At 44.4% G+C, this 13223-nt stretch overlaps 1 protein-coding gene across 1 annotated transcript in view; it reads left to right on the plus strand.

Annotated features, from left to right (window-relative positions):
• LOC115461770 (B-cell differentiation antigen CD72-like) overlaps positions 1-13223 on the plus strand; it is a 109593-nt gene that overhangs the window by 37706 nt on the left and 58664 nt on the right. The gene's annotated exons all lie outside the window — the stretch shown is intronic.

A 13223-nucleotide genomic window follows, 5' to 3' on the forward strand; every position in this document is an offset into this window, starting at 1 on the left:
ATACGTTGATTTGTATTTAAGTCCTTTGCAACTTGGATAGTGGAGATTGAGATATGTTCGTGTTGAGCTGGACGTGTTTCTGGTTGGTAGGTCTATGAGATCTGTCATGTATCCCGGGGCTTCGCCGTAGATAATTTTGTGAACCAGGGTACAGATTTTGAAAGCAATACGTTCTTTGACTGGGAGCCAGTGCAGTTTTTCGCGTAGGGGTTTTGCGCTTTCAAATCGTGTTTTTCCAAATATAAGCCTGGCTGCCGTGTTTTCAGCGGTCTGAAGTTTCTTTAAGATTTGTTCTTTGCATCCCGCATAGATTCCATTGCAGTAATCTGCGTGGCTTAATACCATTGATTGTATCACGTTGCGAAATATTTGCCTCAGTAAGAATGGTTTCACACGTTTCACAGACTAATGTGGCTTGGCTGTCCCAAATTTCAAACATTCAGCCCCTGGTGATATGACAGCAAGTGTTACATTAATTTAATTTAATAATGGCACTTATATTTCACTTTTCCTCATATGAGGTCCAAGGTGGATTACAACAGAAATTATTAAACTACATATCGTAATACAATGAATAGAAACAAAGAAAACTGTAGGCAGAAAAAGACCACATGGCCTATCCAGTCTGCTCATCCATGCCATCTACCCTCCCTATCACTATGTACTTAGCCCAAGATCTCAAATTCAGAACCTGTTTTTCTCTTCACCACTTCCACCTGGAGGCCGTTACACAAATTCACCACCCTTTTCCTGTGAGGAAGTATTTCTTCAAGTTACTTCTAAGTTATGTTATGTTACACAGGTCTTCTAATCCGCAACTACTGAACTGGTTCGGTTTGTTTGTTACATTTGTACTCCGCGCTTTCCCACTCATGGCAGGCTCAATGCGGCAGGCAATGGAGGGTGAAGTGACTTGCCCAGAGTCACAAGGAGCTGCCTGTGCCTGAAGTGGGAATCCAACTCAGTTCCTCAGGACCAAAGTCCACCACCCTAACCACTAGGCCACTCCTCCACTGTTGCTACTATTTGAGATTCTACATGGAATGTTGCTATTCCACTAGAAGTCGGCCCTTGCAGATCACCAATGTGGCCGCACAGGCTTCTGCTTCTGTGAGTCTGACGTGCAGGACGTCAGACTCACAGAAACGGAAGCCTGCGCAGCCTTCTACATGGAATGTTGCTAGTGGAATAGCAACATTCCATGTAGAATCTCCAATAGTAGCAACATTCCATGTAGAATCTCCAATAGTATCTATTTTATTTTTGTTACATTTGTACCCTGCGCTTTCCCACTCATGGCAGGCTCAATGCGGCTTACATGGGGCAATGGAGGGTTAAGTGACTTGCCCAGAGTCACAAGGAGCTGCCTGTGCCTGAAGTGGGAATCAAACTGAGTTCCTCAGGACCAAAGTCCACCACCCTAACCACTCCTCCACTATTTGAGATTCTACATGGAATGTTGTTATTCCACTAGCAACATTCCATGTAGAAGTCGGCCCTTGCAGATCACCAATGTGGCCACGCAGGCTTCTGCTTCTGTGAGTCTGACGTCCTGCACATACGTGCAGGACGTCAGACTCACAGAAACAGAAGCCTGCACAGCCTTCTACATGGAATGTTGCTAGTGGAATAGCAACATTCCATGTAGAATCTCCAATAGTATCTATTTTATTTTTGTTACATTTGTACCCTGCGCTTTCCCACTCATGGCAGGCTCAATGCGGCTTACATGGGGCAATGGAGGGTTAAGTGACTTGCCCAGAGTCACAAGGAGCTGCCTGTGCCTGAAGTGGGAATCAAACTGAGTTCCTCAGGACCAAAGTCCACCACCCTAACCACTCCTCCACTATTTGAGATTCTACATGGAATGTTGTTATTCCACTAGCAACATTCCATGTAGAAGTCGGCCCTTGCAGATCACCAATGTGGCCACGCAGGCTTCTGCTTCTGTGAGTCTGACGTCCTGCACATACGTGCAGGACGTCAGACTCACAGAAACAGAAGCCTGCACAGCCTTCTACATGGAATGTTGCTAGTGGAATAGCAACATTCCATGTAGAATCTCCAATAGTATCTATTTTATTTTTGTTACATTTGTACCCTGCACTTTCCCACTCATGGCAGGCTCAATGCGGTTTACATGGGGCAATGGAGGGTTAAGTGACTTGCCCAGAGTCACAAGGAGCTGCCTGTGCCTGAAGTGGGAATCGAACTCAGTTCCTCAGGACTAAAGTCCACCACCCTAACCACTAGGCCACTCCTCCACTGTTGCTACTATTTGAGATTCTACATGGAATGTTGCTATTCCACTAGAAGTCGGCCCTTGCAGATCACCAATGTGGCCGCACAGGCTTCTGCTTCTGTGAGTCTGATGTCCTGCATGCAATGGAGGGTTAAGTGACTTGCCCAGAGTCACAAGGAGCTGCCTGTGCCTGAAGTGGGAATTGAACTCAGTTCCTCAGTTCCCCAGGACCAAAGTCCACCACCCTAACCACTAGGCAACTCCTCCATTGTAATCCAGTGCGGATTACAATGCATCAAAGACAACTGGCAACAATAATCCAGGAATTACACATTTCCAAGCCTCAAATTATCTAATTTTTGAGTAAAACATATATGTTGAATAACAGCATTTTAATTGCTTTCCGGAATTCCCAATAATTTGAAAATACCCAAATATATAAAGGCAACAAATCCCATACTGAAACAACTTGACTATACAAAGAGGAGTTTTGGGTTCTGTTAGCTTACTTTCAATTGAAAGAGACTGTTATGAACATAGGGAGGGTGAGCCTTTGGGCCATAGCCAAGACCCAGCTAATGGCAGACAAGTCATTCGGTCTGGGCAAAGCACTGGACAAAGTACTAGGCAAGGCAGGGCTTGGCTGAAGACGAGGCAGGCAGGCAGGACTTGGCTGAAGATGAGGCAGGGCTAAAGACCAGGCAAGCTAGAACTGGAAAAAAGGCAAGGCAAGACAGGAACTGGAAATGGACAAGGCTAGGAAAGGCAGGCAAGAAACAACTAGAACCAGGCCAGGCAAAGTCAGACCAGGCAGGCAAGGCAAGGTAAGAACTGGAAATAGACAAGACTGGACAAGACAAGGACTGGAAACAAGTAATGCAGGCAGTACCAGGCAGGCTTGACTGGACACAGGACTTGGCAGGCATGACTGGAGACAATGCAAAGCTTGAGCTGGAAACAAGGCAGGGCTAAAGCCAGGCTTGATTGGAGACAGGACAAGGCAGGGCTATAGCCAGGCTTGAAATGGAGACAAGGCAGGGGCTGAGCTGGAAACATGGCAGGGCTGGAGCTGGAGACAAGGCAGGTCTAGAGCTGGAGACACATGAGGCAAGGCACAGCTTCAGGAGACCTGTCGCAAAGGTGCCAAAGGGACATTAGGGCCTTCCTAAAATAGGCCCCAACCCGGAAGTGCAGGCCTCCCTTGCAGGTCTGGAGCTTCCTGTCATCAGTCCCAACATTAGCTCCCGTGGCACATGTGCATTCAGAAGCAGACACCACCTGAGAGTAGGGGCCGCAGGGACACAGACCGCTGACTGAGGAGTGCTGCGGGACCCGACAAGAAAAAGATGCATCAGGGCGAAAGGCATGGCAGAGCCATGACAGAGATATGCCTCCTGTTCATTTGTGCCATATAGGTATTAAATGTTCTATCATATTTCCCCTCTCCTGCCTTTCTTCCAAAGTATACATTGAGATCATTAAGTCTGTCCCCATACATTTTATGATAAAAGCCGCAGACCATTTTATTAGTAGCCCACTGGACTGACTCCATCCTGGATGTAGTAACAGTGGTTAGCGTATCTGAATTAAAAAAGGTTTGGCCAAGTTCCTGGAGAAAAAGTCCATAGTCTGCTATTGAGACAGACATGGGGAAGCAACTGCTTGCCCTGGGATTTGTAGTACGGAATGTTGCTACTCTGAGATTCTGTGTGGAATCTTGTCACTCTTTAGGATTCCAGAATCTTGCTATTCTTTGGGGTTCTACATGGAATGTTGCCACGATTTGGGTTTCTGCCAGGTAGGCACTTGTGACCTGGCTTGGTCACTGTTGGAAACAGGATATTGGTCTGATCCAGTATGGCTACTCTTATGTTCTTATGAGCCCTTCAGCTGCCTACATGCTAATGGGGGCAAGCAGACAGGATGATGGGAGCATTCTACACACTGAAATAAAGTTTGTGGGGCAGATTATGCACACACACACTGTATGGGAAAAACTGAATCAGATTAGTGAAATAAACACCTTTTCCCCATAAGTTTAGGGGGGGAAGCAAAAGGGTGGCATGATAAGAATTCAGTAGTGAAAGGGAGTTCTTGGAAAGGGCTTGAATTATACTGAATCATCTACAGGGCCTAGAGGGACGTTGTATAAAAGTCCATCTCCAATCTGGCAGCCCCTGTGCTGCCTTGGAGGAGCGAGATCTTCTAAAAGGACAGCATCACCCTGGTGCAGCTGGAAGTAATGCTGTAGACAGGATCAGCACACCAGGGGATGCAATATCCTCTCGCACCGAGGATGTTTCTCCAGGAGCTACTGTCCAGGAGGGAAGGGTTAGGATGGCTGTTGTAGCTGATGATTCGATTATTAGGCATGTAGATAGCTGGGTGGCTGGTGGATGTAAGGATCGCCTGATCACTTGCCTGCCTGGTGCGAGAATGGTGGACCTCACGCATCATCTAGATAGGATTTTAGATAGTGCTGAGGAGGAGCCAGCTGTCTTGGCACATGTGGGTACCAGTGACATAGGAAAATGTGGGAGAGAGGATCTGGAAGCCAAATTTAGGCTCTTAGGTAGAAAGCTCAAATCCAGAACCGCTAGGGTAGCATTTTCCGAAGTGCTGTCCATTCCACTCGCAGGTCCCAAGAGACAGGCAGAACTCCGGAGTCACAATGCATGGGTGAGGTGATGGTTCAGGGAGGAGGGTTTTAGATTTGTAAGGAACCGGGCAACATTCTGGGGAATGGGGCGCCTATTCCAGAAGGATGAACTCCACCTTAACCAGGGTGGGATCAGGCTGCTGACATTGGCATTTAAAAAGGAGAGAGAGCAGCTTTTGAACTAGAACCTTGGGGAAGGTCCAACAGTCATTCAAAAACGCATAGTTCGGAACAAGGTATCTTTCAAAGATGTCACCAAAACAGGGAAGATAGAGCATCTCGATAACGAGGTTGCAAAAAAGACAATAGTAGATCAAGTGACATTAAATAAAAATCAGACAAAAGATTGCAAATGAACACTGTCAACTAATGAGCAAGATGTAAACAGGAACAACAAACATAGTTTGAAATGTCTATATGCAAATTCCAGAAGCCTAAGAAATAAGATGGGAGAGTTAGAATATATTGCACTAAATGAAAAATTAGATATAATAGGAATCTCTGAGACCTGGTGGAAGGAGGATAACCAGTAGGATACTGTCATACAGGGGTACAAATTATATCATAGTGATAGGATGGATCGAATTGGTGGAGGGGTAGCATTGTATATTAACGAGAGCCTTGAATCAAATAGATTGAAAATTCTGCAGGAAACAAAAAACATCTTGGAATCCCTATGGATTGAAATTCCATGTGTAAACAGGAAAAGGATAGTGATAGGAGTGTACTACCGTCCGCCTGGCCAGGACGAACAGACGGATGCGGAAATGTTAAAGGAAATCAGGGACGCAAACAAACTGGGCAACACAATAATAATGGGTGATTTCAATTACCCTGAAATTGGCTGGGTAAATGTAACATCATGGCACGCTAGGGAGGTAAAATTCCTTGACGACATCAAGGACTGCTTTATGGAGGAGCTGCTACAGGAGTCAACAAGAGAAGGAAAAATTCTAGACCTAGTCCTTAGTGGAGCACATGATCTGGTGTGGGAGGTAATGGTGCTGAGGCTGCTTGATAACAGTGACCATAATATGATCAGATTTTATATCGGCTTTGGAGTAAGTACACACTGGAAATCCAATACATTAGCATTTAACTTTCAAAAAGGAGACTAGGATAAAATGAGAAGAATGGTGAAAAAAAAACTTAGAGGAGCAGCTGCGAAGGTCAAAAATTTACATCAGGCATGATTGCTGTTCAAAAATTCCATCCTGGAAGCGCAGGTCAAATATATTCCGTGTATTAATAAAGGAGGAAGGAAGACCAAACGACATTGGATTTGATATTAGCTTTGAGTAAGTATACATAGCAAATCAAATACGTTAGCGTTTAACTTTAAAAATGGAGACTATGATAAAATGAGAAGACTTAGAGGAGCGGCTGCGAGGGTCAAAAATTTACATCAGGCGTGGATGCTGTTTAAAAACACCATCCTGGAAGCCCAGGCCAAATATATTCCACATATTAAAAAAGGAGGCCAGAAGACCAAATGACAGCTGGCATGGTTAAAAAGTGAGGTGAAGGAAGTTATTAGAGCTAAAAGAAAATCGTTCAGAAAATGGAAATAATAAGAAACAGCACAAGGAATGTCAAGTCAAATGCAAAGCACTGATAAGGAAGGCTAAGAGGGACTTCGAAAAAAAGACTGCGTTGGAGGCAAAAACACATAGTAAAAAATATATTAGGTATATTAAAAGCAGGAAGCCGGCAAAAGAATCGGTTGGACCGCTAGATGACCGAGGAGTAAAAGGGGCGATCAGGAAAGACAAAGCCGTAGTGGAGAGATTAAATGAATTCTTTGCTTCGGTCTTCACTGAGGAAGATTTGAGAGAGATACCGGTGCCAGAAATGGTATTCGAAGCTGATGAGCCAGAGAAACTGAATGAAATCTCTATAGACCTATAGGATGTAACGGAGCAATTTGACAAATTGAAGAGTAGCAAATCTCCTGGACTGGTTGGTATTCATCCCAGAATACTGATAGAACTGAAAAATGAACTTGCGGAACTATTGTTAGTAATATGTAATTTATCCTTAAAATCAAGCGTGGTACCGGAAGATTGGAGGGTGGCTAATGTAACGCCGATTTTTAAAAAAGGTTTCAGGGGAGACCTAGGAAATTATAGACCAGTGAGTCTGACGTCGGTGCCAGGCAACATGGTACAGACTATTAAAAGAACAAAATTACAGAACATATTCAAAAGCATGGATTAATGAGACAAAGACAACATGGATTTAGTGAAGGGAAATGTTGCCTCACCAATCTACTACATTTCTTTCAAGGGATGATCAAGCATGTGGATAAAGGTGAGCCGGTTGATAGTGTGTATCTGGATTTTCAGAAGGCGTTTGACAAAGTACCTCATGAAAGACTCCAGAGGAAATTGGAGCGTCATGGGATAGGAGGTAGGGTTCTCTTGTGGATTAAAAACTGGTTAAAAGATAGAAAACAGAGTAGGGTTAAATGGTCAGTATTCTCAATGGAGAAGGGTAGTTTGTGGGGTTCCCTAGGGATCTGTGCTGGGACCGCTGCTTTTTAACTAATTTATAAATGACCTAGAGATGAGAGTAACTAGTGAACAATGTTATTCAAAGTTGTCAAATCGTAAGAGGATTGTGGAAAAACTACAAGAGGACCGTACGAGACTGGGAGACTGGGTGTCTAAATGGCAGATGACGTTTAATGTGAGCAAGTGCAAAGTGATGCATGTGGGAAAGAGGAACCCGAATTATAGCTACGTCATGCAAGGTTCCACGTTAGGAGTCACCGACCAATAAAGGGATTTAGGTGTTGTCGTTGATGATACATTGAAACTTTCTGCTCAGTGTGCTGCTGCAGCTAAGAAAGCAAATAGAATGTTAGGTATTATTAGGAAAGGAATGGAAAACAAAAATGAGGATGTTATAATGCCTTTGTATTGCTCCATGGTGCGACCGCACCTTGAATATTGTGTTTAATTCTGGTCGCCGCATCTCAAAAAAGATACCGTGGAATTAGAAAATGTGTAGAGAAGGGCGACGAAAATGATAAAGGGGATGGGCCGACTTCCCTATGAGGAAAGGCTAAAGCGGCTAGGGCTCTTCAGCTTGGAGAAAAGGCGGCTGAGGGGAGATATGATAGAGGTATATAAAATAATGAGTGGAATTGAACGGGTAGATGTGAAGCATCTGTTTATGCTTTCCAAAAATACTAGGACTAGGGGGCATGCGATGAAGCTACAAAGTAGTAAATTTAAAAAGAATCGGAGAAAATGTTTCTTCACTCAACGTGTAATTAAACTCTGGAATTCGTTTTCGGAGAATGTGGTAAAGGTGGTTAGTTTAGCAGAGTTTAAAAAAGGTTTGGGTGGCTTCCTAAAGGAAAAGTCCATAGACCATTATTAAATTGGACTTGGGGAAAATCCACTATTTCTGGGATAAGCAGTCCACAATTTAGAGAAATTGGGATCTTGCCAGGTATTTGTGACCTGGATTGGCAACTGTTGGAAACAAGATGCTGGGCTTGATGGACCTTTGGTCTGTCCCAGTATGCAATACTTATGTACTTATGATTAAAAAGTGAGGTGAAGGAAGCTATTAGAGCTAAAAGAAAATCCTTCCGCAAGAAGAAGGATCCAACCGAAAATAATAAGAAACAGCATAAGGAATGGCAAGTCAAATGCAAAGCCTGACAAGGAGGCAAAGATTGTGTTGGAGGCAAAAACACGTGGAGGGGCATAATCGAACGGAAACGCCTATCTCCATGGGCGTTTATCTCCGAGAACGGGTCCGTGAAGGGGCGGACCAAACCGTATTTTTGAAAAACATGGACGTTTATCTTTTTTTGAGCTGGGCATTTTTGTTTTTCAGCGATAATGGAAAATGAAAGCGTCCACTTCAAAAACGAATAGATCCAAGGTATTTGTTCGTGGGAGGGGCCAGGATTCATAGTGCACTGGTCCCCCTCACATGCCAGGACACCAACCGGGCACCCTAGGGGGCACTTAAAAAAAAAAAAAAAAAAAAGAAAAAAAGTAAAACAGCTCCCAGGTGCATAGCACCCTTCCCTTGTGTGTTGAGCCCCCCAAATCCCCCTCAAAACCCACTGCCCACAAGTCTACACCATTACTATAGCCCTAAGGGGTGAAGGGGGGCACCTACATGTGGGTACAGTGGGTTTGGGAGGCGGTTTGGAGGGCTCCCGTTTACCAGCACGTGTAACAGGTAGGGGGGGATGGGCCTGGGTCCACCTGCCTGAAGTCCACTGCACCCCCTAATAACTGCTCCAGTGACCTGCATACTGCTGCCAGGGAGGTGAGTATGACATTTGAGGGTGAAAATAAAAAGTTGTGAAACGGCATATTTTGTGGTGGGAGGGGGTTTGTGACCACTAGGGGAGTCAGGGGAGGTCATCCCCGATTCCCTCCAGTGGTCATCTGGTCATTTAGGGCACTTTTTGGGCCCTTATTCATGGAAAAACAGGGTCCAGGAAAAGTGCCATAAATTCTCGCTAAAAACGCATATTTTTTTTTCCATTATCGGCAAAAGACGCCCATCTCTCCTCGGCCGATAACCACGCCCCAGTTTCGCCTTCACCATGCCTCCGACACGCCCCCCGCCAACTTAGTCCGCATCCACGACGGAGTGCAGTTGAAAACGTCCAAATTCGGCTTTCGATTATACCGCTTTATTCGTTTTTGTGAGATAAACGTCTATCTCCCGATTTGGGTCGCAATATAGGCGTTTTTCTCTTTCGATTATAAGCTGGATAGTAACATTTTTTTTAGATATATTAAAAGCAATAAGCCGGCAAAAGAATTGTTCGGATCACTAGATGACCGAGGGCTAAAAGGGGCAATCAGGGAAGACAAAAGCCATAGCGAAGAGATTAAATTAATTCTTTGCTTCATAAGTACAGCCACACTGGGACAGACCAAAGGTCCATCAAGCCCAGCATCCTGTTTCCAACAGTGGCCAATCCAGGTCACAAATACCTGGCAAGATCCCCAAAAAAGCTCAATAATGCTGCTTATCCCAGAAATAAGCAGTTGATTTCCCCCAAGTCTATTTTAATAATGGTCTATGGACTTTTCCTTTAGGAAGCAATCCAAACCGTTTTTAAAGCCCACTAAACTAACCGCTTTTACCACATTCTCTAGCAATGAATTGCAGAGTTTAATTACATGTTGAGTGAAGAAAATCTTTCTCCAATTTGTTTTAAATTTACTACTTTGAGCTTCATTGCTAGTATTTTTGGAAAGAGTAAACAAGGAGGAAAATTTGGAAGAGATACCGGTGTTATTTAAAGCTGACGAGTCAGAGAAACTGAATCAAATCTCTATAAACCTGGAGGATGTAATGGTGTAATCTGACAAACTGAAGAGTAGAAAATCTCCTGGACTGGATAGTATTCATCCCGAGGTACTGATAGAATTGAAAAATGAACTTGCAGAACTATTGTTAGTAATATGTAATTTATCTTTAAAATCAAGCATGGTTCCAAAAGATTGGAGGGTGGCCAATGTAATGCCTATTTTTAAAAAGGTTCCAGAGGTGATCCGGGAAATTATAGACCGGTGAGCCTGACGTCGGTGCTGGGCAAAATGGTAGAGACTATTATTAAGAACAAAATTACAGAGCATATTCAAAAGCATGGATTAATGAGACAAAGTCAACATGGATTTAGTGAAGGGAAATGTGGCCTCACCAATCTACTACATTTGTTTGAAAGGGCGAACAAACATGTGGATAAAGGTGAGTCGGTTGTGTATCTGGATTTTCAGAAGGCGTTTGACAAAGTACCTCATGAAAGACTCCAGAGGAAATTGGAGAGTCATGGGTAGGAGGTAGTGTCCTATTGTGGATTAAAAACTGGTTAAAAGATAGAAAACAGAGAGTAGGGTTAAATGGTCAGTATTCTCAATGGAGAAGGGTAGATAGTGGGGTTCCCCAGGGGTCTGTGCTAGGACTGTTGCTTTTTAACATATTTATAAATGATCTTCAGATGGGAGTAACTAGTGATGTAATTAAATTTGCTGATGACACAAAGTTATTCAAAGTCGTTAAATTGGAAGAGGACTGTGAAAAATTACAAGAGGACCTTACCAGACTGGGAGACTGGGCGTCTAAATGGCAGATGACGTTTGTTATGATCCTACTTGGACAGGCATGATAGTGACAGGGTCTTGGTCCTGATTGGCTATGTTAGGGTTTGGGCTGACATCTGAGGCAGATGATGTCAGATGCCAGACCCTATTTAAGCCTACCTCTGCTTATATAGGGCACTCTAGTGTTAATTCCCTCTGCTGTGAGCTTCCTTCTGATCCTGGTCTGTCTCTGCTTGAGGCACAGTGTGAGCTGTTCCTCTGTGTGGTTAGCCTTTAACCCTTTACTTTCTGTATTTGCTGTTCAAGTCTGTGAGAACTTGCTCCTCCATTTAGCTGTGCTTGTTAGCTCAGTTGTGAGCCGTTCCTCTGTGTGGTTAGTCTTTAACCCTTTACTTTTTGAATCTGTTCGGGCTGCTCTTCCGTTTAGCAGTGGTTTCTAGCACAGCCCTGAGCTGCCTCTTAGAGAATAACACGGGGATGGGGGCCCACAATAACCGCAGGGATGGGGATGGGGATGGAGCTCACGGGGACGGGGAGAGGACACATCCAATGGGGATGGAGCAGGGACGGTGACAGATCCCATGAAGACAGGGCGGGGATGGGGACAGAGCCCACAGTGATGGGGAGAAACTTTGCCCCACTTCATTTTCTATTTTGAAGCCTGTTAATGAACTGTAGTGTTATTTCTCCGAGGACAAGCAGGCTGCTTGTTCTCACGACTGGGTTGACGTCAACGGCAGCCCCCACCAACCGGAACAAAACTTTGCAGGCGGTCCCACACGCAGGGCACGCCCACCGCGTATGCGCGGCCGCCTTCCCGCCCGTGCGCGACCGTTCCCGCTCAGTTCTTTCATCGAGCCCAGCATCCTGTTTCCAACAGTGGCCAATCCAGGTCACAAATACCTGGCAAGATCCCAAAAGAGTACAAAACATTTTACACTGCTTATCCCAGAAATAGTGGATTTTCCCCAAGTCCATTTAATAACGGTCTATGGAACTTTCCTTTAGGAAGCCGTCCAAACCTTTTTTAAACTCAGCTAAGCTAACCGCCTTTACCACATTCTCTGGGAACGAATTCCAGAGTTTAATTACACGTTGAGTGAAGAAACATTTTCTCAGATTCGTTTTAAATTTACTACATTGTAGCTTCATCGCATGCCCCCTAGTCCTAGTATTTTTGGAAAGCGTGAACAGACGCTTCACATCTACCCGTTCAACTCCACTCATTATTTTATAGACCTCTATATCTCCCCTCAGCCATCTTTTCTCCAAGCTGAAGAGCCCTAGACGTTTAGCCTTTCCTCATAGGGAAGTCGTCCCATCCCCTTTTTCATTTTCGTCGCCTTTCTCTGTACCTTTTCTAATTCCACTATATCTTTTTTGAGATGCGGCGAGCAGAATTGAACACAATATTCGAGGTGCGGTTGCACCATGGAGCGATACAAAGGCATTATAACATCCTCATTTTTGTTTTCCATTCCTTTCCTAATAATACCTAACATTCTGTTTGCTTTCTTAGCCGCAGCAGCACAGTGAGCAGAAGGTTTCAACGTATTATCAACGACGACACCTAGATCCCTTTCTTGGTCGGTGACTCCTAACGTGGAACCTTGCATGACGTAGCTATAATTCGGGTTCCTCTTTCCCACATGCATCATGTTGCACTTGCTCACATTAAACGTCATCTGCCATTTAGAGGCCCAGTAAGCTCTGTGAAGCAGGGTCTGTCTCTTATGTGTTCGTGCAGTGCTGCGTACGACTAGAAGTGCTCAGAAATAACTAGTAGTTGTACTGTGCTACTGAAAATCCAGGGACCACATGCTCAGCTCTCCTACCCGGTTATCTTCTGTTGAATATCAACCCTCTAAGTTTTCGTCTTCTGTTACTCAAGTTTCCTTTTCATTTCTGTTTCCCTTTTACTAGCAATAAAGTCTCATTCTCTCTTCCCCTTCCTGCTCTCACATGCCCCTCGTTCCTCGCCTCCTCAGCGATGTGAACTGGATAACTAGGAGGCGGTAAGTGCTCTCACGTTACGTTTTTTCAGGCTCCACGTGCTCCACATGACCTATGAAAAAGAAAGAAAAGCCCTAAAAAGTGCCACGTTAAATCACATCGTGGCATCTGGGAAAGTCCTGTCTTGGGACACACTAAGCCTAGATTGTACCACACTTTGGTAAAAGGGCTCTTTAACTACTAGTACTACTACTTAACATTTCTAAAGCGCTACTAGGGT

This window comes from Microcaecilia unicolor, chromosome 2 (genome assembly GCF_901765095.1).
Source record: "Microcaecilia unicolor chromosome 2, aMicUni1.1, whole genome shotgun sequence".
NCBI lineage: Eukaryota > Metazoa > Chordata > Amphibia > Gymnophiona > Siphonopidae > Microcaecilia > Microcaecilia unicolor.